The 26,670-nt window shown below is 38.6% G+C and overlaps 1 protein-coding gene across 1 annotated transcript in view; it reads right to left on the reverse strand.

Moving 5' to 3' along the window:
• Positions 1-26,670, reverse strand: part of TNRC6C (trinucleotide repeat containing adaptor 6C) — a 191,648-nt gene that overhangs the window by 69,528 nt on the left and 95,450 nt on the right. The gene's annotated exons all lie outside the window — the stretch shown is intronic.

A 26,670-nucleotide genomic window follows, 5' to 3' on the forward strand; every position in this document is an offset into this window, starting at 1 on the left:
CGAGCGATGAAGTGGTGTGAGTGGGGTGGGCCTTTGGGGAAGGGGGGGTAGATCCTGGGTTGCCGTTAAATTCAAAAATTGATCTTGGGCGTAAAAAGGTTGGAGACCACTGATATAGAGTGATTACAGAGTCAATGGAAAATGTCAAATGCTCTATCAGTAAATACTATTCTGCCTAGCAACCTTTTAATACATGCTTACATCTTATCAAGTATACATAGACCGGAAAAAGGTTTACACAGTAGTTAAACGACAACTGCAATGATCATTTCCTTTTTGAATAAACCACTGCCATTGATTCACTTTTATGCTCATGATCATACAGTCAATTTAATGGTACTACATAACTCTTTCCATCACCTGTCACAAAAACAAAGAAAAATGGTGCTGTAGAATTTAGAGTTTGATTTGAAGTTTTTTTTTTTTTATATTTTGACATGTGATGTTGACAATTTGTGTTTTAACAGTTATAAAGCTTAAACTTTTTGAAACTCAAGGTCTATGGTCATTAAATTGTCTGACACCTCCCCCGTTTGACCAACTGATAATTTTCTGTGAAAATTTAAATAGATAAGAATTGAAACAAAAAATGCTTAAAACCCATAATTTGGTGCAATTGTGAAAATTTAAATTGATAAAAATCTAAAAAAATGCTTACAAATAAACGCTGGTATTATCTATTGAAATTATAAAAATAAAAATCAAATTCTGCCAAGCACAAATATGAGTCAATAATGTAATGCAGTTGTGAAAAACGCCAATATAATTCTGGGGTGTATTAACAGGAGTGTCATATGAAAGACACGAGATAACTGTTCCGCTCTATTTGCTAGTGAAGCCTCATCTGGAATACTGTGTCCAGTTTTGGGTGCCATGCTTTAAGAAAGATGTGGGCAAATTGGAGAGACTCCAGAGGAGAGTAACAAAAATGATAAAAACTTTATAAAACATGACCTATGAGGAACAGTTAAAAAAACTCAGTATGTTCAGTCTTGAGAAAAGACTGAGGGTGAACCTAATAATAGTCTTCATATATGTTAAAGGCTGTTATAGAGGACAGTTATCAATTGTTTTCCATGTCCACTAAAGGTAGGACAAGTAATGGTGGCTTAATCTGCAGCAAGGGAGATTAGGTTAGATATTAGGAAAAACTTTCTAACTATAAGAATAGTTAAGTACTGGAACAGGTTACCAAGGGAGCTGGTGTAATCCCCGTCACTGGAGGTTTTTAAGAACAGATTAGACAAACATCTGTCAGGGATGGTCTAGGTATACTTGGTCCTGCGCCTCAGCATGGAGAGGGGGGTGTGTTTGTGTGGGGGAGAGGGAGGAGAGAGTGGGAAAATGGACTAGATATCCTCTTCAGGTTCCTTCCATACATACATTTCTATGATTTTATGATTCTTTGTGATGGAGATATTCCTAAAACATGCTCTGGAGATTGCCTGGCACCTGGTTAAATGTGTGCCAAAACTCTCAGGCACTGTAAGACCCACATGACAATAGTAGGTTTGTATATAGTTTTACCAGATTTTCTAATCTGAGCACAGAGAGAATTCAGGGGAGGGGAGGAAAAAAAGAATATCTTCAAACAGCACAATCTTGGGTTCTTTATGTAAAAGCCTGTTTGATATTATTCAGATACTGGTAATTGCTAAGAGCTCGTAATATCTGGATTATGAAACCTATTTTGTCTTGGAAATATTTGCTACGGAACGTTTAGGAGGGGCTGACAGCTTTGTTCAAATGTAAGTCCAAAGCCACCTTAAACAGGAATTTGGGGTGTAAATATAGTACAATGTTATCCTCCAGAAAATATCATCATCAGGAAGTTTAACCATCATGGTTTGGTTCTCACTGACTTTTCAGTTATTTTCTAGCCATTAAAAATGCAATCTTCAGTGGTAGGGAATTAAAAACACAAACATTCTCACAAGTAGGTGGTGGCTCGCAAATAGGTGTAAAGATTTTTATTAGTCCTTTCAATAATTTCTTTAACTTACAATGGTGAAAGACTGAGGCTCGTCTGTAACTGAAGGATGGAACACTGATATAGCTGCCAGACGGTCTTGCTACTTTCCTATGCCACTTCAAGACCCTGCTCTTTCTTGTAGAAAGTTTGACTTTGCTAAGCAATTTGTTGAGCTTCCTGTGCACAATCCAAACAAGAGCTTAACAAGAAGCCACTTTCCATACAGACTTGCATAGAAATTTCAGCTCTGAGTTAACAATGTAAACATAGTCTTACAACAGAAGAGACAAGAGTTGGTAGTTGTCTGTATTTCTTCTAACTGGACTGAGAATCAGATTTGGTGAACTCCAGGTTGGGACTACCAAAATCACAATGGATCTCTGTCCTTGTTAGCAGAAGTACTGGAATGAAGACATACAGGAACTGTAGAGTCTGGAGGAAGATTGTAAAGGATCACCAGATAGACCTCATCTCCTTGAGTTCATCCAGAGTACCATCTGCCTTTGAAATGTAGTAGTAAAGGATTTCAAAAAGTAGCTTCACTACTCTGGACCAGACCTTATGGGAAATGCCAGAACACGTTAGCTGTGAAGACTGACACAGAACACCCACAGAATGAATGCATAAAATGCAATCATTTGGATCACACACACACTGGAGTCCACCATCAGGGATACTTACATCACAACAGAGAGAAAGAGCCAAACTGATTAGAACAAATGTCAGAATGGACTAGATCTGCCTAATCTGCAAAACAAATGCAAAAGCTTTACTATGAATTCTATTAAACTTTTAAAATACAAAATAGTATTCTTTTTATAAAAAGACCAAAAATAATCTAGCTACATTACTGAAAGCCACATAATAAAGAGGGGAGTGGCAGTTTCGATCTCAATGCCACGTTAGTCAGTATTTTATTATTTTGTAAGTATTTATATTAGGATAGCTTCTAAAAGCCCCAAATCAGGATTGGGGCCCCATTTTGCTGGGTACTGTACAAGTATAGAAAGGAGACAATCCCTGCACTAAAGGGTTTACAATCTAAAGACAAACAAAGGGTATAGTTCTTCATAAGCATTGCCAAAGTTTGTTTTAAAAAATAAAACTGTTAGACTCAAAAGTGAAAAGAACATTACAAAATTTAACATTGGAAAATCAATTACTATTTCATTTATCTGCTTTCAGGATTCCATATTTACCCCACAAACTGATGACAAACATTTAAAGCAAGGGGAACAGGAAACCAGTCTGCTTTAGGAATCTGATGTCCAGGAGTCCTGTGCAGGAAACAGACTAGTTTGAGCATCAGTCTTGATAGGTCTTTGAAGATGGAACAGATTTTTAAACATTGCTGTGTGTTTGTTAAGTCTAGATATGCATCCTGTTCACAATATAGTTCATTTGAAAAGTAAAATTTAATACATAGTCAATCAGAAAGGAAAAATTCTACTATAACACAATTACTGTGGAATTGTATAATACGTTTGATCTGGCAAGTTCAAATGCTTTCCACACTTAGTTTCACAACTATCCTGTCAATATTATACCCATTTCACAGATGAGAAAAAAAAAACTGAGGCACACAGAGATTAACCTACACAAGGTCACACAGCAAATGAGCTGTCAAGATGAGACTAAATCTTACAAATGACTCCTAGTACCCTAGAAGGAAGGAAAATAAAATAGAGTCATAGAGCTTAAGGCCAGAAGGGCTAGTCTGACCTCCTATGCATCACAGGCCAGCAACACCATCCAGCACCCACACACTGAACACAACAATCAAACTGAGATCAAATAAAGGAAATGATCTTAAGGAGGCAAATAATTTTAGCTATATATTTCAGACAGATGTAATTTAATAGCTACTATGTTGTACACTAAATTCATCCATCAGTATTTCACGTTTGGGAACAATTTAAAATTGAGGTTGTCATTTCTTGGTGGCCATTTCCATATTCCACAAAGCCACCTGCAAAATGGCACCATGAGCAGTTTCTGCTCAGAAACAGCCCAGGACTGGAAATAGCAGGCATTTTGCTGTTCAGGATTAATGGTTCACTAGGAAAGCTGAATGGAGAAAGCTTGAGGACAGCCTACCTCCAACATGCATAGCTTTAAGCAGTGTCACCAATAATCACTAATAATTTAGTCCCTCCCTTACAAAGAGTATAAGACAGACAACATTTTTTATCATTAAGAAATGAGGTGAAATATACTTTTAAAACTTTGATTTAGTTACTCATTCAAAATAGAAGCCAATTTTTTTTTTTTTTTTTTTTGCTCCAACAGCCCATAATTAGCTTGAACAATTCAAATATTAGTTTTGAGTTTGGCAGCACCATCAAAAGTAAACAGATAACAAATATGAACTCTGAGAAGAGCAAGAAATGAAGAAAAGCTTCTTTTATCCATAAACTCATATTAACAAACAGAACACCCATCCTATATATCATGCAGTCTACTCAAAAGTTATAACCCCTCCAGTGATATCCAGTGGTTTACATAAACTATTTCTTTTCAGCTTTGCATTCTATTCTAGAAAAAAATAATGTACACTATCCATATCTCCCAAATTTCAATTTGTTCACTGCACAGAGTTCAAACTAATTACACCTAATAAGTTTCAACCATAATGAAAGAGTCAACTGATTTACAAAAACATACTGGAGGGGGGAGAGGGGAATTGGATGAAATGTCAAGACTGGCTCAGATTCTTGATAGATGCACAGATTTAAAAAAGAAAAAAATTGAAAAGCTCAAGTTCATTTATAAAGCCTCTCTCCCCCTTAGCAAAAAACAAAACAAAAAAAACCTTTAAAGATAAAAACAAAACCTCCTCTCGTTACAAGAAAATCTTACTCTAGGTTTTAATTCTTTTTTCAGCCAACATAATAAAAACCTCAATTAATTGGTTAATTTTGCAAGCAATGACTAAAGCCAGTGACATCAGTCCTGCTGAGGATTTTAAATCACAGTACTAATCAGATAAAGTTTATGTATCCTGATCAGGCAAGTCAAAAAAGGACAACTACTTCTCTCCCAAAATAAGAAGTAACTCACTGTAGTGATTCAACTGGACATCTTAACGGAATTCTAAAAGCATTACAATAAATGTTAATAAAATAAATAGGACTTGCCAGAAAGGCATTTAAAAGCTTAGCTCAAATGTAGTCTAATTTTTATACAACAAAAATTTGAGTCGGAACATTCATTTTAAAGAATAAGATGCAGCATGAAGTAAGAAAAAACATCTCAATTCAAGTGCTACTAGTTGGATTGTCAGATATGTTTAACAACATTAGCAGATTTTGTCTAATTTCATCAATCCTTATGTTCTGGGGTCCGGGCAAATTTAAAACTGTTGTACGTTTGAAGGCGCTCAAGAAGCCAATTTACAACTATTCTCAGATTTAAAGTCCCAAGATGAATTCTTGAAAGTATTGTGTCCAAAATTTCTTCCAAAGAACAGTGACTGTATAAATGCTTGAACTGTCAGACTGTGCTAGAAAAACATGAAGTGTGGGAAGATAGTTAAGATATAAGAGAATTCAATAGAACAATTTAAACAAAAACAAAAACAAAATTAAGTAACCAAGTGGAAAAGCCTGTTAATCTAGTTTAATTTTCTGCACCATGATATTAAAATGTAGCTCGTTTCCTCCGATGCAAGAGCCTTTAAAATGCATCAAGAAAAACAAGCAGAATAAAGAGCATTCTTCATTATTAGTGGGTATTCCACTAAATGCTAACTCTCTAAAACAAGAACAATAGTAAATAATGACAAATAATTCAATTTTCTGCTCAGTGCAGCATATCTTTAGCAAACAGCTCTTTCTGCGAGGACGCCATTTTATCAAACCTGAAATGCAGCCAAAAGCTTAGGACGCTGTGCTGCTGCTCTGTCTCTGAAATGTTATGTAATAAATTGATTTAACAGAAGCAGATGCTATTTGCGCAGGGGTTTTTGTGGAGGCTTTTTTTGCTCTAAAAGGGGCTGATGGGTAATGAAATACCTGAGGAAAGGTGCCGCCCAACCATCCTAGGAGACGCTACATTGTGTGCAGAGCTGTCTCTATTCCTTCATCTATGTTCGCCTGGGCTCTCGGCTTCAATATGTCGGCTGTGTACAGTGTGAGCCTCATCCTGTAGAGCTGCCAAGAAAATCTCTCGGTGCAAGCGTGCGTCCAGACAACCTGCAAGCTCAGTCGGGCCTTACTTGCGCTGGCTTTGGAAATGCCCTTTCCACACAAGGAGCTCCCCCCGGCCCCTGGCAATCTCCAGCCCCTTTAACTCTGGGTTAAGGAATCAACAGACTAGGATTTTTAATCTTTGATTATCTAATTGCAGCTGACACTAAACCGATCTTCCTTCCTCTTTAAATTCTTTCAACTGTCACAAAACATTTTCACTTCAGGACCTAGCTACAATTAGCACTGTAGCTGCTTTTCTTCTGTTTTTTGAAAGTCAGCCAAAAGAACAACCGCATATTGCTGATTGGCTGCATGCAAATACATTCCTGCCTCCTTTATGTCTTCCTCCTTCCCACTCCCTCTATGACAACGGCTCTAGACATTTGGCATACCAACAGTAGCTGTAATATTCGGAGCAAGTCCCATATGTAAATTGGCAAGCTGCCAAATTCTTAATTACTTTCCTGCCTCTATCTAAAAAAAGATCTAAGCAACAAACATGAGAGCATATTAATCAAAGCCTCTGTTTATAAACGTACAGCACAGCAGTCCAAAACAATACATCAGACTGGGATGCTTCTTGCCTTGCTTGCTATGCAGAAGAAGAAAAAATTCTTTAATAATTGCAGGCTGGAGACCACTAGTTATCTTGCAGACTTGCGAACGTATACAGTGTGAACAAAAATAAACATGATGATCTGACATTTTCAAGACCTAAACCGTATCATGAGTTTATTAATACGTATGTACAGTAGCTTATATTAATGCATAGGTACAAAAGCTTTAACAGGTGCATATTCACCCCCCCCATTCCAATATTTTTAATGCACTGTCTTTGCAATTACTTCTCTTCCTCACTTTCCTCCTCTCCCTCTCCTCTGCCTGAAATACAAACTAATTTTATATTAAATTCAACACGTTTTAAGTCTGCAGTTACAATTCTTGTCAGACTTATCTGAGCTGTCTTATCCATTAAATTAGATTGCACATCATTGATGCCTCTTTGAAGGTTTGGTTGCATTCTGAGAATTGCTACCGCTCTAACATGTCAGTACAATCACCACTGTCAAATTTGTGGGTGAAGTTATTAGTCTCACTTAATAAACATTCTTGAAAGTGCTCAATTTTTTTTTTATTTGAAGACATTTACTCTCCATTTGTTTGTAATAACCTCAGAATCCTGAATAGGCACAACTTAAATCTAAGTAAGTTAGAAGCCTGAAAATAAAATTTCCCCTCTGACCGTGCCTTTTTCAATTTGGAAAAAACACACTATTTTGAATGGAACCATAGCTGGCATGAATGTTGTGTCCATTTTACAGCACCTTTCATGTAAGAATATCTGTGTGAACTCAGTTATGTGAGTGCACTTTTGATTCGTTTTAATGCAGAACCAGCAAAGAATGTACAACCCTGTTTGCATGAGTTCCACAAACATAGCAGCTTGGTTTTGTTTTTAAATATGGTAGATTGTAAGAAAAAATATTTATAATAGAGTACTTTCTCTCCCTCAGATTAGGACCACAGATGTTTACCCCCAGCTGATAGTCAACAGGAATATGTTTACTGGACAGAGGTAAATGGGAAATCTGAGGGTGGGAAGCTAGGGAAAGATTAGGGCCTCTAAGGAGGTTCCAGGAGCAACATCCTGGTTAAAAGCACAGTTTCCATTCCATCTGCTGCTGGGAAGGGAGCTGGTGCTGGGATTTCTACCGGAATGTTGTCCCTGGACCAAACTTATGGGCTTAATTTTTATCAGCCTCTGGCTAGTAGGTGTTACAAATTTGAAACTCCGTTTCCATCTAGTTCGGGGGGGGGGGCGGGGAGAGAACTACGGCCCACAGGCTGCTTCCAGCCCATCAGATGTTTTTATCCGGCCCTCGAGCTCTGCCGGGGAGTGGGGTCAGGGGCTTGCCCCGCTCTGCCCGGCGTTCCCCAGCCCCCGACTGCAATTCCCTTGATGAGCACCATCTTCTGGCACGCAGAGCCACACTGCGCAGGTGGAACTTCGCCGTGCTGTTTCCGGGATTGGAACCCTGCTCCTATGCGGCAGCCCTCCACCCCCCGCCAACGCAGCAGTGCACCCAATTCCATCCCAGTCTCCTGTGGCCCCACCCTCGAGAGCCTCGAAACTGCCAAGGGGCCGCACCCGTCCCAGCTAGGGCACTCCGCCTGTGGCGGTGCCTGGTACGGCTGCCTTGGTGTCACTACCAGCAGGGCCCCGAGGAGTCCCCAGTACCGCCCCTGTGGAGCCCGCCCCCCGCGCGCCACACCCCATGAGTCCCTCCTCTCCCCACTTTGATAACATCCCTTATAGAGCCCCCCCATGCTACAACCCATAGAGTCCCCCTCCCCCACCGGGTATTCATGGCCTGCCATACAATTTCTATACCCAGATGCAGCCCTCAAGCCAAAAAGTTTGCCCACCCCGATCTAGTTGCAGGAGGAAAGCAGGAGCTTTCTCACTCTTCCTGTTCCTGAAGAACCTTGATGTGGTGATAGTAAAGGCTCTCCAACTAATATACCCGCTCCCCCAGTCTCCTAGGTACAGCAAGGTGGGGAGAGAAAGAAGACCAAGAAATCTCAGTTATTCAACATTTCACTCATCTCTGGTTTTGGATCATCCAGTGAATAACTCCAGTGCCTGGCAAAGGTCATTAACTTAATAGATTTAGGCTATGGCTACACTACAGAGCTTACCGCAATGCAACTGCACCGATGCAGCTTTGCCACTGCAGTGCTGCTGGTGCAGATGCTCTAAGCCAATAAGAGAGAGCTCTCCCATAGATTCAATTACTCCAGCCCCTGTGAGCATCGGTAGCTATGTTGGCAGGAGAAGCTCTCCCGTTGACACAGCGCTGTCCACACTGGTGCTTAGATTGATGTAACTTATGTCACTCAGGGGGGTGGGTTTATTCACACCCCCAAGTGACATAGCTTATACTGACCTAGGCTATGCACACACTACAGCTTAAGTTCTGCTAGGTGTCTGGTACATTTTTCCAGCCCTGCTGTCTGATGTTAAACGCCCTGTAAAAAACAGAGAAATTCTTTCCAAAAATTACTTTGCTGGTGTGTTTTACAACTGCAGTAATTTTTAATTTAAAATGCTCATGGTTTTCTCTACATTGAGGTTGTCATTTCTAACTATCGTCAAAACAACCATATGTTGGAATTTTTAAAATATGGCATGAAAAAGTAAATCCTTCATCAGCAACACTCATGAAAAAAACATCCAACCAATTCTGAATCTTTCTTGCTTAGGAGGTCATGTGTTACTACTTCTTGTTACATGAAATCCAAATTTTGTTTTTGCAATATCATCTCCATAGTAAAAGAACATTAGGAACAGGAGGATTGAGACTTCAAGTGAGGAATGAGCAGCAGGAAAACATCAACTTCTAACCAAGACTGATCTGCTCTGCTAATGTATCTAGAAATCAAAAAAGCAGGAGAAAAATACAGAAAAATATATTTATGTGAACTGACCTTAACACAGAATGTTTCTGAATGTCCACCAGAAGGCACCAACATGTCTAACATTTTCATTCTATTCCTTAGATTTCCCTTTACAATGGGGTTAGATGAAATTTTCCTTACTTGTGACAATTCCTTTTTTAAAATTGGGCTTTTCCAAGAGAAATTACCAATGCTTTTGATGAGTTTTATTTACAAAGAGCATAAGTGTAATCATACCTGTTTCGCTCACTCTATGGTTGTTTCTTCTAAACACAGCACTTGGGAAGTCTTACAATAGGGACATTATTTTGGAATCTGTACTACACAACTTCCACACACAGCAACTTTTGAAGTGTGTTCTGAAACCAAGTGTGAACTGATTTCCTATCTGAGCCCCCCCTCCAATGAATGTCTCCAATGCTACATAAGTAATGTCTTCATGTCCCAGATGTTTGGGAACATGTAATATGGTGACAAGGCAGTAAGATGTTCAACTTAAGTTTGCGTGACTTCACAAAGGTCTCTCTCATCACTAAGATAAGCCACCTTCATGCATATCTTCTGTAGAAGTGCAAATAGTGCTTAATTATTGCCATTCTTGCTCTGCCAGCAAGCGTCACCGTTCACTTAACAGGCAAGGCCTGTGTTTGAAGAGTTTAACAAAAGAAGACTTTTTAAAATTTAAACTCTAATGGAAAAATAGTATTTATCAAGCAGGGACTAACGATCTTGTGCTGTCCAGTATGTATATGAGTCTTATGCTCACCATGGCAACAAGCCTGTCAGTCATCATCAAAATGCATGCTGTGCAGTAGTTATCATTAACAGTCAACCTTTACCTATCATGATAAACAGCACAACTTGTAGATGATGACATCATGTAGTTTGAAAACCTTTGCCTCCACATTTTAATAAAAAGGGGGCAATACCTACGTGCACAGAGAAATATGAGCTGACAACAAATGGCATTTTCATAGCATGCTCTTCAAAAGCTACTGCCAGAATGGCAACAGGTTATGGGAATCTCTGCATGAAGGCAGCTAAAAAGCCAGGTTACTATATTTGCTGCAAGCAGTTATCAGCAGATGCAAGTTTCCTTTAAAGGAGTACATATCTATTTAATCTATTGTTTACTCTAAGTAAAAGCACAGATTTGGGACCCTGATAGCTGATTTCCATAGTCACTGTACTACCAGATAATACAATGCTTCTAAGACTTTCTATTTTAAAACTATTACTTTTTAAATTGGCATGCTTAGTCTAATACACCCCTATTAATGATTAATTGCAAATTAGCAAATATTTTCTGAACTAATTAATTGTTTTTAAAAATCTATTGGAATGTATTTTAATCTACAGACTAATTTTCAGCCTATATCAATTTAAAATAACACATTACAGTGATTTTGAAAGGCTTAGTTTCTGAAAGTTAATTTCTAGAAGTTTACCTTTTTACTGAAAGCTCTTTACAACAAAAACTCTATTTCTGTGCATTGTAGAGCACCAAGCACACTATCCACATTAAAGAAATTAATTAGTAATAATAGTGACAGAAGTACTTCCATTAGGAAATTTTATTTAGAAGTCCATTTTTCCTATAGCTGGCCATCATATCTTGTTTTCAGTCCATAGAGACATGATCTGGTGTCAACTTAATCCACTGAAACAGATTTGCTGTCATTTCTCCTAATACTTTCTCTTCATTTAGTTAGACTTAAAACTTTTTTGGTTTCACTAACTTAAATAGATAAATATTTCTGAAGTTCTAAAAATCATAATAATCCATGAACGCAAAGGAAGATTTCTAGCATGCTCATTCCTTCATCTTTTGGTGCAGGCAAATTCTATAGGAAGCACAATAAGCACAAAGGGTAAAAATTTCAAAAGCACCTAAGTGACTTATGCACCTAAATCCCTGTCAAAAGGCCTGAATAGGTACCACACTGGTGCTCCCACTCAAGATGCTTCACTGATTCTGTCCTTCCCCACATTAGAGAAAAAGAGCCATAAGAAAAACCATCAACCCGAACTCATCTCAGGGGTTGTCAGCATTAACAGGTTGCCTAACCAGTCCAAACAGTACCTGCTGGCTCCCCACCTTCTCATTGACTCTGTTTTTTTTCTTTATATCATTTACCCAATTTCTTTTTGCATTAATGAGCTAACCTGCTCAAGTAATTAGTAGCCTTTGATTAATATACCTGTTCAGCTAATGTGTGCATTTGGGCTATAGTCATTCAACTTATGAACTAAACCAGTGATACTCAGACTGAGGCTTGGGAGCCACAAGTGACTCTTTGCAGTGTCTCCTGTGGCTTTTTGAACCACACGATAACACTGTGTGATTTAATTATTAACCAATCTAAGTTATTAGCTAATCAGGATGCTTTTACTATGTTATTAACCAACTGTAGTTGATAAAATAATACTTGGGCAGTCATTTTGCTGAAATATAGATATAGATATATAGGTAGAAGAAAACAACAGAACAAAAACCCAAGCAGACTCTTAAAGTACAGTAGAACCTCAGCATTACGAACACCTTCGGAATGGAGGTTGTTCGTAACTCTGAACAAAGCATTATGGTTGTTCTTTCAAAAGTTTACAACTGAACATTAATTTAATACAGCTTTGAAACTTTACTATGCAGAAGAAAAATGCTGCTTTTAGCCATCTTAATTTAAATGAAACAAGCACAGAAAATTTCTTTACCTTGTCAAATCTTTTTTTTAAACTTTGTCTTTTTTTTTTAGTAGTTTACATTTAACACAGCACTGTTTTGTATTTGCTTCCCCTCCCCCTCCTTCCATCTCGCTGCTGCCGGATTGCATACTTCTGGTTCCAAATGAGGTGTGTGGTTACCCGGTCAGTTTGTAACTTTGAGGTTCTATTGTACTTGACCATCCTGTCACAGTCTTATTCAAAGTCAATGGGACTAAGGTACTTTTGGAAACTTTACCCAAAGACTACTGGTATCAGTTGGTTAATGAAAACTGAACTTTACTTTTTTTTCTTTTTATACTGACTGCATAGTATCAGACTTGGTCCCACTAATATGAAAACTTTATTACTTAACCATATTATGGACGACATGTGTGCACCGATTCAATACACACAACTGTTAAGCTTTAGTAGATGAAGCAGTATAATAAATATCACACAAAACTGCATTAATAAAATGATTTTCTATTTAAAGTGTAATTCAAATGTAAGCAGCATGTGTACACTCATCTTTTCATCTAAACCTTATGTTGTCAAATTTATAGAAAATGCCTATTATTTTATAATCCAAATGATCCAGCTACCCTATTACATTGCAAGGTAGTGACACTATGACCTACATATATCCAAAGAGGAATGGCTAATCAGTGATCTGAAAACTAATTATTTTGCTAAATGTTCTATTCCGTCTTTAAAAAAATAAATCAGATATTTGCTATAAAAAGGTTTAATCTTTACATAACTAATAAGATATTGCAGATCCCTGTGCTAGCTAAATAATAGTAGAATGCGAGTTCCTTTTATTTCAGGATCAATCGTGATTATATAATACTGCATGTCTTAAAATTATTTCATAACTTACTTAAAAAACCCCAAAAAATTAAAGACCACTCCACTATGCTTAAAGTCCTTCTTACTTAGGGTCTCTATCTATAATCCATATTTGCTCTTTCTGGCGGCCAACAGGTAAACATTAATCTGATTCCTGTATGAAATCCATTCTGGATAATTTTTGTTAGTTATCAGCTAGCTAGTATCAAATCAAATGCCAACTTACACCCATTACAAACAACTTTTGTCACTTCATTTCAGTGTTCCAACTATTTTTACTACTGCCATTGAATATAACCATTGAAACTCACAGGCAATTATAAATCTGACAACCTGATTGTTCCTCCTACCCCATTAATTTTGTTTACTGACTTTTTTTAACAAAGCACTTAGTTAAAATAAAGAACATGTAGGTGAACTTTTGTAATAGACAATTTGCTAAATTTGTTTTAGCACAAGGAAGACTGCAGTTAACATCCTGCTCCTGCAAGCATTTTATTTAAATACACTTTGATGCAAGTTGCAAAATAATCCTAAATAAAGTTGCGGCAAAGCCAAATTGAATAAGATATATATTTAATAATCACTTTGAATAACATAAAGATATTATTTATCTTAAATACAAACAGGTTTACTTTGGTGTGAACATATAACAGGGAGACTACTACTTCTGACAGTTCAGTTTCCTCCACAACATTTTAGAGCAATATTTGAAAAAGAAAAACTTGTTTCACACTAACAACACTACTTCTTGTCAGCCTTTTCAAAATGCTCACCTAATACTAGTAAGCATGTTTGGCTCTCCAGTTACATATTTAAATTTCACCAGCATCAGCACATACAGTTTCTATCCAAGGGCCACTGCCAACAACTAAGTTCTCTTCCAGTCATTTTAACCATTTGATGGGTAACCAACAAATAAAAGGACTAATTTTATTTTGTTATAAGCTTAAGTAGAATCTGTTTTATAAATCAATTATCTCCTAAGACAAGGTCTAATACAGGACACATGATTGTAATTCTACCTTATTATTCTGATAAAACTTACCTTTAACAAAACACTACAAGTTTATGGAGAGTTCATTTTCCTAAGAACTAATAAAATAGGAATGTGTTAAAATAAAATAAATTGTAAGATGTTACATGTAAGCCTGTAGCTATATGGAACTTGCAAATCAGTTTATTCATAGGAGTGACTTCAGTAAAATCACCATAGTTTGCTTTATAACTATGTTCAATAGTTAAAAAATGCAATAATTTTTCCCTTCCATTTTTAAACAAAAATAAACTTATTTTTCCAGTAACTACGAATAAGGAACTAACTAATGAGGACATTAGGGAATAGCTTTTTTTATATGTTCCATACAAACAGAAGATATTATTCTTGCAACTTTTAAAACAGTCCAAATAAGAGACTTACAAACAAAGCCAGAAATATTTTTTGAAAAGGAACTCAAATTTGAAAAACTGTCATTTAGTAATCACTCCCAACTCCTGTTCTGAACCCCTAAGTCAACAGAGAAATAATATATTTGAAAACAAGCCGAAGTAGACAGTGGCATTGCTATGAGTTAATAACTACTGAAAGCCATGAGCTAAGTTCCATTTCTAAATCCAGAATGTTTCCCTATTTGTTTTGCTGTTAATTTTGATTAGTGCTTTACCTCTAGTTTCACTGATTTTCACTCTATTTTTATTTTATCATCAACAGCTTCTGTTTTACAAAAAAAGGAATTAGTGGTGACTGTCCACATGTCAAAAAAACCTAAACTAAACTAAAATGGTTTGTTTTGGTTAAATGCAATAAAGTTGGGATTTCTGAGCTCTCATTTTTACCAAGCCTGTGAATACTCAGCCTGCTGTGCCTATTTGTTAAAGAGACACCATCAACTTGAAATATAGTCTGTTAAAAATTAGTTAAAAGTACACCTCTACCCCGATACAACGCTGTCCTCGGGAGCCAAAAAAATCTTACTGCGTTATAGGTGAAACCACGTTATATCGAACTTGCTTTGATCCGCCGGAGTGTGCAGCCCCGCCCCCTCGGAGTGCTGCTTTACCGCATTATATCCGCATTCATGTTATATCTGGTCGCGTTATATCGGGGTAGAGGTGTAGTTTCAGATACCACAACTGTCTGAGTACTCCTAACATTCTTGTAGGTTTATAACTACATTTTCCTGTTTCAAAAATGCTTCTTCCACCTGAGTGAAACATCACCCATAAAACAAATGGGGAAAGTGACTGCGGTGGAACGGGGAAATTGTCAATACCAAAAGTGCTGTCAAATGTGTAAAGCAAACAAACTAGAAAAATATTTTTCCAATCCAAACTTTCAGTCATATTTATTGCAGGTATTAACATTTTCAGACAGAAGTGTGATTTCTCAAGTTGCACATTATAAAACTAGAGTACTACACATCTACACCGTAAAATATGAGGCTCTATTTTCACCAAAGGGTATCTAATGACTATACTGTATAACACCCAGAATGAAGCTTCAGTTTGTCTGATTTATCAGGAGCTAGAGAAAAAATAAAATTCTATTTGTTACAGGAATTTTTTTAAACATGTTTTCCTTGACTAAGCAGTAGCTCAGGATACCCTTAGAATAATTTTTCTGTCATATAGTAACTGATTTTTCCTCCGACCCAAATAGAGACACGTGAAGGTATTTCCGAATAGCAGCTACAGAATTTAGGATCCAAACAGCTAGTCTTCAGTTAATTTTTTAATTGGAAAAACAATTATTTTCCTGAGTGCCTTACCTCTAAAAAGCATGTTAGACAGTCCTCTAAGAAATGAGGTTAAACATGGACCTCTATAATTCTCAGGAGGCTGAAATCAAGATGACTTTATCCATATACATTAGACAACATATTTGCTGTCCTGTACACATCTTGTCTTTATAAGCCATTACACTAAACTATAAGGCCATGCTACCCCCAGGAATTCTAAATTAAAATATGGCAACAAAAGCGAAGCTAAGTAATATGTTATGAAATAAGTATCCTGAGATTTGAATATAGCGTATTTAGTTTTTCCTGTGATATTACTGCATGAAACAAAAATTTTTCAGTACAGTCCTATGTTAAACGTAAACTATTAAAAACTAAAGGCAAAGTTTAAAAAAAGATTTGACACAGTAAGGAAACTGTTTCTGTGCTTGTTTCATTTAAATGAAGATGGTAAAAGCAGCATTTTTTTCTGCATAGTAAAGTTTCAAAGCTGTATTCAATCAATGTTCAGTTGTAAACTTTTGAAAGAACAACCATAATGTTTTGTTCAAAGTTACGAAGGTTTCAGAGTTACGAACAACCTTCATTCCCGAAGTGTTCGGCACTCTTAGGTTCTATCGTAGTTAGGTCAAAGAATAAGATTTTTACATTACTTACATCTGTACATCAACATTCCTAACCAATATGAAACATTTTTATCTTACCTCTTAAGTATTACTCATTCAGATCATGATTACAGAATACTTAAAAAACCAACAACAACAAAATTATACCCGCTTCATTGATGCATAGTAATGATATATTTACTGGAATTAATCCTTACAGTCCTTATATTTACAGAACATCCTTTTTAACTCCTTGGCACCAGGATGAACATTCTGAGGAGTATTTTGAATAGGTCAATGATAGGATTGAGTGGATAAGGAAGACTAATTATAAGAGGATATTACAGGAAGAAAAGGGGAAATAGTGAGTACTTGATGACCAGATGTACTTGCCTTTAATTGCTCTCTGCGGCTGGAAGGGTTATATGGAGGCCCATAGAGGATACTGGCGGCACATGTTTGAAGTTAACTAAGCAGGAACAGACTCTTAAGATAGTTTGCACTAGGAGTGAGACAGGAGACCCTCCTGCCCTTTAATTCAGGCTAATGAATGACAGGTCTTTGGTTAAAATAAAGACACTATTATTCATCATGTGAATACAGACACAGCACCTGATCTGTCATAGCATAATGGAGACTTGGTCAGACGACACTGAGTCCAATATTGACCCAATCAACTCTTGTTAGGCACCCAGCTCATCATGCAGTGAGAGAGAATCAAGCGGGTGGAGGTGTCTTGTTATTTACGTGTAACCTTAGCTGAAGGATATCTTAAGATAATTGTTGTTAGTTGGTTCACGATTGCTTGGACACTATGACATCTGTGTGACTATCTGAAGTGGTTTCTGGTTCTTCTCATACAACTATACTCGGTTTAGTATTGCACTGGGCTCCTGAATATATAAGGATACATCAGGATTACCATGAATTTCTGTTAAATATCCAGCCACACTGGTTGAAAAATGACCATACTTGAGAGAAGGTTGGCTTGACCAGTGGTTATAACTTGAAAATGACTAACTGACCCTCATGGTGGGGTGACTCAAAAGGCCTTCTTTTCCAAGAGCAGCTGCAGATCTGGCCATTATCTTGGTAAAAATTCAAGGTGATGAGTTCAGATATAACAGCGATGTTTTGTTTGGAAAATGTTGTTACAGGACTGCACAGAATAGGAACATGGATGAGAGTTTAAGATCAGGATCTAGAGGTAAACTTCTGTAGACCTAATGAAAAGAGGATTCTTTTGAGTTGACTGTTCAGGCTCTATTTGAAAACTCCATACCCACAGGAATGAATTTAACGTCTTCAAACCCTGCACTGGCTTGGTCTAAGAAGATTGTGTAAAATTGCTGAAAGGTTTATAACCTCTTCTTCTTCTAGTAATGTCCTTATGGGTGCACTATTTTATGTGACTACCGAGAAGTACTCACAGCTGGACTTCAGAGTGCAGACAACACAGCATTTCCAATAGCAGCATCTAATCTAGAAAACTGGACCACTGAGTAATGATTGGAAAAGATATGTATGAAAGACCAATGGTTGCCTAAATGTCCAAAACAGGAACATTCTTGAGTAATGCAATAGAAGCAGATAAGGATCTTGTGGAATGGGCCAACACTTTACAAGGAGGTTGTATATTTGAAGATTTAAAACAGAATCTGATACAGTCATAGATCCATCTGGAAAGACTCTGGGTGGAAAATCGTCAAACCTTTGGCTCTATCTGCGATAGGAAATCAACCAGACTGTTAATGTCTAAATGTCTTAGATTTGTCCAAATAAAAAGCTAGCGCCCTTCTAACATCCCAAGTGTGTAAAACTGCTTCTTCTCTGGGGAAAAAAGAGAAGGTAGATAAGGTGGTTGATGTGAAACTCAGATGACACCTTGGGTAAAAATTTTGGGCATGAGCGTACATGACTTTGTTCTTGCAAAATACCGTTAATGAAGGATCTGCCATTAGAACTCCTATTTCACCAATCCTATGAACAGAGGTGATAGCCACCAAAAAGACTATCTTCTGAGATAAATCAACGAGGGAAGAGGTAGTCCTTGGCTCAAAGAGAGGTCCCAATCAGGCATCTAAGAACTAATTTCAAATCCCAAATGGGGTGGGTTCCTTAAGTTGGGGAGAGAGATTTCTTAGTCCTCTCAGAAATATTACATTTGTACGATGGGCGAAGACTGAGAATCCTTCAACCGCTGAATGAAAGGCTGTTATAGGAGCCAAATGGACCCTGACAGAGGTCACAGATAAACCTGTGTTCTTCAGCACTAGGAGGTAATCCAGGACGATCAAGAGGGAAGAGTGGGCAGGAGGAACACTTCTCTGGACACACCATGGGCTCTGCTTGTGAAGGTAAATGGATTTAGTGGAATCATTCCTACAGTTTAATACCTGTTGTAACCTCCTTAAAACAGGTCAACTGTAGTCGTGTGAACCACTGAAGAGCAAAGCTTTGAGACGAAGTGACCAAGTTGGGATGAAGAGTACAGCCGAACTCTTGGGAAAGAAGATGAGGAATGAATGGAAGGCTGATCTTCTGACAGATGGCTAGGTGAATCAAGTAAGGGTACCATATCCATCTGGGCCACACTGGATATAATCCTGGCTTTGTTGTGTTTGATCTTGTTGATCACTTTCACCATCACGGGTGTTGGGGGAAAACATACAGAAGGACTCTTAGTCCATGGAACTAGGAATGTGTGTCTCAGAAAGAGAGGACCCAGGACCTCTCCCTCCCCCAAAGCAAAAAAGTGTTTGCATTTCTTGTTAGTCACCATAGCAAAAAGGTCTACTTCTGGGACCTCCCCAGGTTTGAAACATTTGATTGAGGATTTGGGGATTCAGCACCCATTCCTACTCCTGGGAGAAGTGCTTGCTGAGGTCATCAACTACAGGACTTCTTAACCTCTTTCTTTCTGAAGCCCCCCCAAAATGCTATAAAAACTCTAAGGCCTACCTATGCCACAACGGTTTTACTGCATATCCACTAGATGTATTAAAAGGATTGTTTTACAGTTAAACACACACACACACACATATATAATTATATATATATATATATATATATATATATATATTTATTTTAAAAGGGACAATATAGGTTCAGAAAAATAAACTGAATATTATTTTATTTACTCAGTGTGAAACTTGTTGGTGCTAATCAACAATTCTGTCAAGATATGGAGGTATCTGACAAGCACACACGCATGTCATGGTCAATGTTCATCCTGGTTCGGTACTTTGTTTTCACTTATGTCATGGCTGAAAATCCAGCTTCGCACAAGGTGGTACTAAAGGGGATCAAACTTTCAGTGCTGCAGAAGAAGCAGGGATGTACTCATTGGAACACTCACACCAAAATGTCTCCAGTGGCATTTCTTTGAATCTGGTTCTGAGGGAGCTGTCTGATGAAATGTCAATGAGCTCTTCTAACAATTTTGATTTGACATTGAATGGAAGTTTAGCATCAATGTTCTCACTAAAGGGGTTTGTAGTCCACATATGTGTAGCAGCTTCTTCTGTTGTGAGTTTGGGAAAGTCCTCAACTTTGGACCTCCGTTGGGAATCTAGACATCTGAAGCCAGGATGTTCTCCAGATGACTACCGCCAAAGAGATAGATCGAGCGGCAGTATCAGCTGTATCCAACAAGGCCTGCAGCAATGCCCTAGCTAACAGTTGACCCTCGTTAATAGTAGCCTGAAATCGTTCACACTGATCAGCCAGCTGGTGCTCAATAAAGGTGGTGAATTTGACATAATTTGAGTGATAGTATTTAGCCAGGAAAGCCTGATAGTTCACAATCCTAAATAGTTGAGCAGTGGATGAGCAGGTCTTTCTGCTGAACAGATCAAGGCATTTTTAATTCTTATCATACGATGTGGACTTTATGTTGTGTTGTCTGCCATGTTTGTTCACTGCCTTCACAACCAGGGAATTAGGAAATGGGTGGGTGAACAGAAATTCAGTTCTTAGCATGAATGTATTTTTTTTTAATCAGCCCATTTACATGTCAGGGGAATAGTGAAAGGGGTCCACCAGATGGATTTGGCAGAGTCAAGCTGGGCCTCATTAATAGGCAGGGCAACATGGGTAGAGGGAATCCATTGGAGGATATCCAGGAGCTTATGTTGTAACTCTGATCTCTTCCAAGGGAATCTGAAGGGAGTTTGCAGTGTGCTTCATCATTTCTTGGAAGAGTCTGAAGTCATCGGCCATGGTTGATAGGGGCCGGGGGTCCCACACATGTCATCTAGGGAAGATGAAGAAATATTTGTTTGAGGGGTAATCTCTATCTATTCTGGCCTCCTGTTCTTCAAAACAGTCTTGCACCTGGGGAAATAGAGGGGGGAAGCTGGAGTAGGGGAGCATCTTCCCCTGTACTTCCCAATAGAGAGGCTGTGGGGCATGGAAAAACACCCACAGCAACAAATGGCCATTTAAACCTAGCGTTCACCACAGGTCATTCACCCATTCTCAGGCTGATGATATGATGCACAAGGATCGCAGTATGGCCACTGGGGAGGTCTGAAAGGCACAAGAGGAGTGTGAGTAGACCCAAGGCAGAAGTGGAGCACTTCTCGAAGAAGAACCTCCTTTCCTGAAAAACCGTGACTGTTCTCCCAAGCAATAAGTTTGGTATTTTTTCCTGTTCCAAGGGAGCTGGGACAGACTCCACCTAGTTAATCTATCCTTAAGAAGGGCAAAGTTCTATCTATCCCCAGAAGCTTGTTGGATTCCCTTGAGCTCTTCTTCGACCAAGACTTTTTCTTCTGAAAAAAGGATCCAGAGGCTTCTAATGTCTAGCAGATAATACTATGTGCATCATCATGCCTCTAAAGCTAACAGAGGATCACTGATCTAGATGTGGATCTTGTTATTCTGATCCTGCTCTTCACTGTTGATCTCTTCTTCCCATGAGAATTTTTATCCCCCAGGGACTTCTTTTGGTAAATGGCGCATCTGAGGAACCCAGGACAACAGGTTTTGAAACATGAATACCCCTTGTCTAATAGTATCAGGCAACTCAAAACCATCTCCCTCAAGACAAAACTGAAAGTGTACAAAGCAACTGTTATCGCCATCACAACATACAGCAGTGAGACATGGCAACTTAGGACGATGAATGAAGAAGTCAGAAAAATTACTGAACAAAGTACTCTCTCACAAATAATCTACAAAAAAAGACATCAGTGGCTGGGACATGTGCTGAGAATGGAAAAAGAACGCTTACCAAATACTGCCCTTGAATGGAAGCCAGAAAACGAAAGAAGAAAGAGAGGAAGACCATGAATAACATGGAAACGAACAGTTCTGAAGGACATTAGGCACCTCAACATGAAATGGGAAGATTTGCAGAGAAGGGCAGTTGACAGGCAAGGATAGCAAATGTGGGTAGCCCAATGTGTAGCAAAGCACGGGACACACTAAGGTCTAAGGTAAGGTAATAGTATCAGGAGGAAGTAGAAGCATTTGCTTCTGGCAGATTCTCGCTCTCTCTCAGCCGGGATCCTCTTTTTTGAATGCCTGAGGCTATTTTCATAAGTCCATGAACTCTGAAGCAGTTTGAACTCAATTCCTTCTGTAACCTCTTAGTTTAGCTAGCTATGTCTCTGTGCAATATGGGAGGGGAGAAGCAACCTCTGTTCAGTGGAAGGAGTTAGGGTGGGGTAAAGGGTGGGAATGTTCCCTGTGCCAGGTGTCACGGCTGCTTCTGTCACCAGGAAGGTGCCTAAAGGAAGCAGGGAAAGGCTCTCTAGCTATCCCTGGGTGAAAGCACCATAAATCCCCTTTGAGAAAACTGTCTGCCTAGATCCCAGACCCCCTGACAGCTGAACGGATCTTAACTCCTGATTCTCTACGCTGCTCGGGGGTGGAATAATCCATTATGAAGCCTCATTTTTTGTGGAAAAAAATGGCAACATGGGCATTTTGTGACCCTGGAATTCCTATAGGAGTCAGACATGCTGTACACCTCTTTCAATTGGCTCACTGCGTGTGGGACTGAGACAGCTGCACACTGGTATGTAGCCTGATATCTTCCTAGACCTATGTCACCAGTTGCATTTTCTCCTATATTCAACCTGATCTCCTCACTTAGCAAAGGTACTGATGCTCCACCTGGTGGAGAAAAACAAATGAGCTCTGAGATTTCAGCAAGCTCCTTATATGCAGGGGATGACATCACTAAAAAGTCTCAATATGCCATCTCCATCTGCTAGCAGGCAGAACAGCTCCCAAGAATCTAGCTTGGTCAAGATAACTGGAGAGAGAGAGACATTCTACTACCTGTGCTCCAGAATCTGCTAACTGGATTTCTAGGTGTAGTTTAAAGTTTTCATTTTGACCCTAACTGTTCTGCACCCTGATTTCTCTAACTGTATAATATTGCAGCAGTTCTCTTTATTGTTGTGGGTTCACTTGTTTTGCATGCCACAGAGTGAATGTGCTATGAAAAAAGTAGGAAAGGTAGCTCTGCTTGCTTTTTTTTTTTTTCCTCTTTTGTTAATTGCTACAGTGTTCTGTCTCTCTTTCTAGTCTTCACAGAAAACTAGGAAAAGGGCAAATAAGTAAATGCACACACCTATGTAGAAAGTGCTGTTGATGACTGCCTTGCTACTAACACTGAAAGAACTCAATTAATAAATCCTGCTGGAAGCACTGGTGCAGCGAACTAGCAAATGGAAAATTTAGGTACAAGAAACTATAAAAGCCAGATACCTCAGGAGACCTATTAGTCAGGGAGTCTCTGGTTCAAGGCTTGCTAGAAAGCCTCACATTACTGTATGCTAAATCCTTCTGTAGGTTATATTGTAATTTATAGTGATCTTCTGCATGTTTTTGGGGGGGAGGGAAGTACCTTTCCACAAAGTGAGCAAGAACTAATTACCTTTGATTTCTTTACGCTATGTGGATAGACTGTATTTTCTTTACAGCCTATCCAGCTGCACAGTGTCTATGACAACCCAAAAAGAATGGCATTCTTGGTGAGACGACTTGATTCTGGAAATAATTTCTCTCTTTGGACTTCCAGAAAGGAGATATGACAACTTACAGAGAATGCTGCAAGGCTTATGTTTTTCCAGGCTTTTTCTAAGTATGAAGAGGATGTTGGGTAGGGGTGAGTATTAAGTAGCGTTTGGCCATATGGCTTGGAAAAGTCTCAGTTGGCACTGGACAATTGTATTGTTTTCTTAAATGAGTTTAGACTTGTACTAACACATTTTTAGAAAACCAAATAAAAACATCCCATCCATAGCACAACACGGTTATGAAACAAGGCTAACTTTGAACATGAGAGATTGTAATTATGCAAGACAGGTCTTTCCAACTAGCCACAGGTGTATATTGCATAAGTAGGTAAAAATGTGTCATTCATGAGAGAAGTAGCTATGACTTCTGCAGGACATATAGTAAGTGAAAGAAACTGGCCTATGTCGGTTGGCAGAAGAAAAACAATGTGTAATAACTATATCTGTTGTGACAATTCCTAAATAACTTTTACTGTGTTTCTGAAGTTTTCCTTGATCCTCTTTTTCATTATAACAGAAGAAAAATTCAAACAAAAACTTATTTGATGTGAAATGATGATGTAATCTGACAATTCACAAGCACCTCCATATCAACAGCAAATGTGAAAGGAAGAAAAAAAAAGAACTGAAAACTAACTGATCTATTCAGTTTTCAAACCTAAACAGCAAAAAAATATTGAAAACTTATCTCAAAATGGTATTTTAGCAACATAAGCACCAATAAATAAAACTTCAAAGAGACTTCAAATTCAAAGACTTCCACATTACTCAGGATAAATTCATATTTGCTAAGGAGTGACTGAATTCCTTATTTTTGTATTTCTGGAACATCATCATCTTAGGACAGAGAATGTACAAAACAAAAACAAGACAAAAATAATTGAGTTACTTCTTCTCAAGTATATAACTGTGAAACTTCTCCAGAAATTCAACTGTGTCTGCTTACTGAACATATTTAACAAATTGTTCTGAGAGTACTGACTCCTAGCTACTCTGAGTTTGTTCTTTTTAGTTTGATATTGGACAAGAGCAACTGCATAAATCTTGTAGCATTTACCATTTCCTGTGGTCTAACATATGGCAGTTGCCTCCGATATCTTTTTCAATACAATCACAGAGTACTTTGGACAGAAATACCTCAACAACTTAGTCTCCTACCTAAAAGATTTCTGTCAAAAACCTTAAGTTAATTGACTTTCATAATTAATTTGCAACAAAAAGTACGGTTAAGAAGTTTGGTGCTTTCACAGTCATACAACTTGCATGACACGACCATAGCCTAAGAGTTCAAGAATCTTGAGTAGGGTCCCAAAAAAAATACACCATGAGATTTTTTGAAAAGAATAAATCAGGTTTTAATCTAATTCCCCCCGCCTTCCCCAAATATGGGTGTGACAATTACAGAGTAAAAAAGTGCATACAAGTACAGGCTGAGGTTCCCCTGCATATCTTCTTTGTCCCGGACCCCAGTCTGCTTTGCTCCTTTGATTCCCACTTTGATAGGCTCCTTTAACCCCCAAGAGCTACACTACCCCTGGCAGACTCCAGCACCTGTCCTCTCTCTGTAGTCTATGGAGGAAGGGGCTTCCTACCTTAACTCTGTTAGCTCCCTCCCTCCTGCAGTGTGACTGGGGAAAAGGACAGGGTGAGGATCCTGCTTTTGAGCTTGGTGGGAATGGGCTACTTCTAGTATCACCAAAGACAAATGCCCAAATGAGAGTCAGAACCCGCAAAACCATGAAATTTAAAATAAATTCAATTCAATCTCAGGTTCTTTTTATTTGCCTTTTGGGTTTTGTGCCTTTTGGGAAACACTCGGGTCACATTTTCAAATTTTTTCTCCCCCCAACCATAAGAACTAGAAACATATTCCTTTTTTTAAAATAAAGGTTGAGATTCTAATCTAATTAAACTCTGAGCTTCTGGGGGTATTTAAGGAAAACACCAAATGTTCTCAGACTTGCAATAAGACCATGAGAGCTGGCAACACTGTTCTGCTCTGTCTGCTCCAGGGCTCTGCCGTGCTCAGTATGTGTAGGAGTACTACTGTACTGCAGGCAGCAGCTACAGTTACAGCAAAATGGCCAGGAGCATCCAAACGGGAAAACCACAGGCAGTTTGGGCAAAATTAAATCAGGCCGCAATAGTAACATTCATGATACTATCTCAAATGTTGACAACACTGTGAGGGTATGTCTACACAACAGCTGCACAGATATGGCACTGGAGCTATGCTGCTCTAGCATAGATGCTTCCTACATCAACGAAAGGGGTGTTTCTGTTGATGTAGGTGTATCCACCTCTCTGAGAGGCAGTAGCTAAGTCGATGGAATAATTCTTCCATCAATTTAAATGTGTCTACAGAGGGGTTAGGTTATCCTAACTACGTTGCACAGGGCATACAAGTTTTACAGTCCTGAGCAATGTAGCTAGGACGACCTAACTTTCAAGTGGGGACCAGGTCTGTCCCACTCTGCTTACCTTTTCAGAGTAAGACAAATACCTCACACAAGAATGCACCCTGCTTTGCCTGACATATATATGTAACAGGCATAGTGGAAAACTGAGTGACAGGTATCCATCAGAGACTCTGAACGAATGGATCACCACTGTGAGAAAGAGATTTACAGAATCTCTAACAGGGAGTGGGAAGGGAGAAGCAAAATTGCCTCTTACGTCCTCACCAGTAGCTGGAGCGGAGGAAGAAAGAGAAGAGGGAAGGTGGATGAGAGACCAACCTCTCACACACTAGTCCCAATCGGTAAGAAGGTAGGTACCCTTCATGCTTTCATCTGAAGTGAACACGGTGACTTTGCAGGAAGGTCCAAGGTATTCATTTAGTTTTCCTATGATTTTTGTTTCTTACCATATGGCTTATCAGGAAGCACAAGAGCAAGTAAATGTACCAAAAAATTGCAGTACATCAAATGTGAAATTTACCTGTTTTTAACCTACACGCAAAAGCTATCTTAAAGAACATTACGGTTGCAAAGTCAAGCACTCAACACATAGGAAATTCCCAAATTAAGGTTGCCTGTGCAAGAATCTTAGGCTGTGCATAAAACATCTAGCACAATGAGGCCCTGCTTCCTGCAGAAACAGAAATCTATTCACATGACA

The sequence above is a fragment of the Terrapene carolina genome, unplaced genomic scaffold, assembly GCF_002925995.2.
Source record: "Terrapene carolina triunguis isolate 2854851 unplaced genomic scaffold, T_m_triunguis-2.0 Scaffold192, whole genome shotgun sequence".
NCBI classification, from domain to species: Eukaryota; Metazoa; Chordata; order Testudines; family Emydidae; genus Terrapene; species Terrapene triunguis.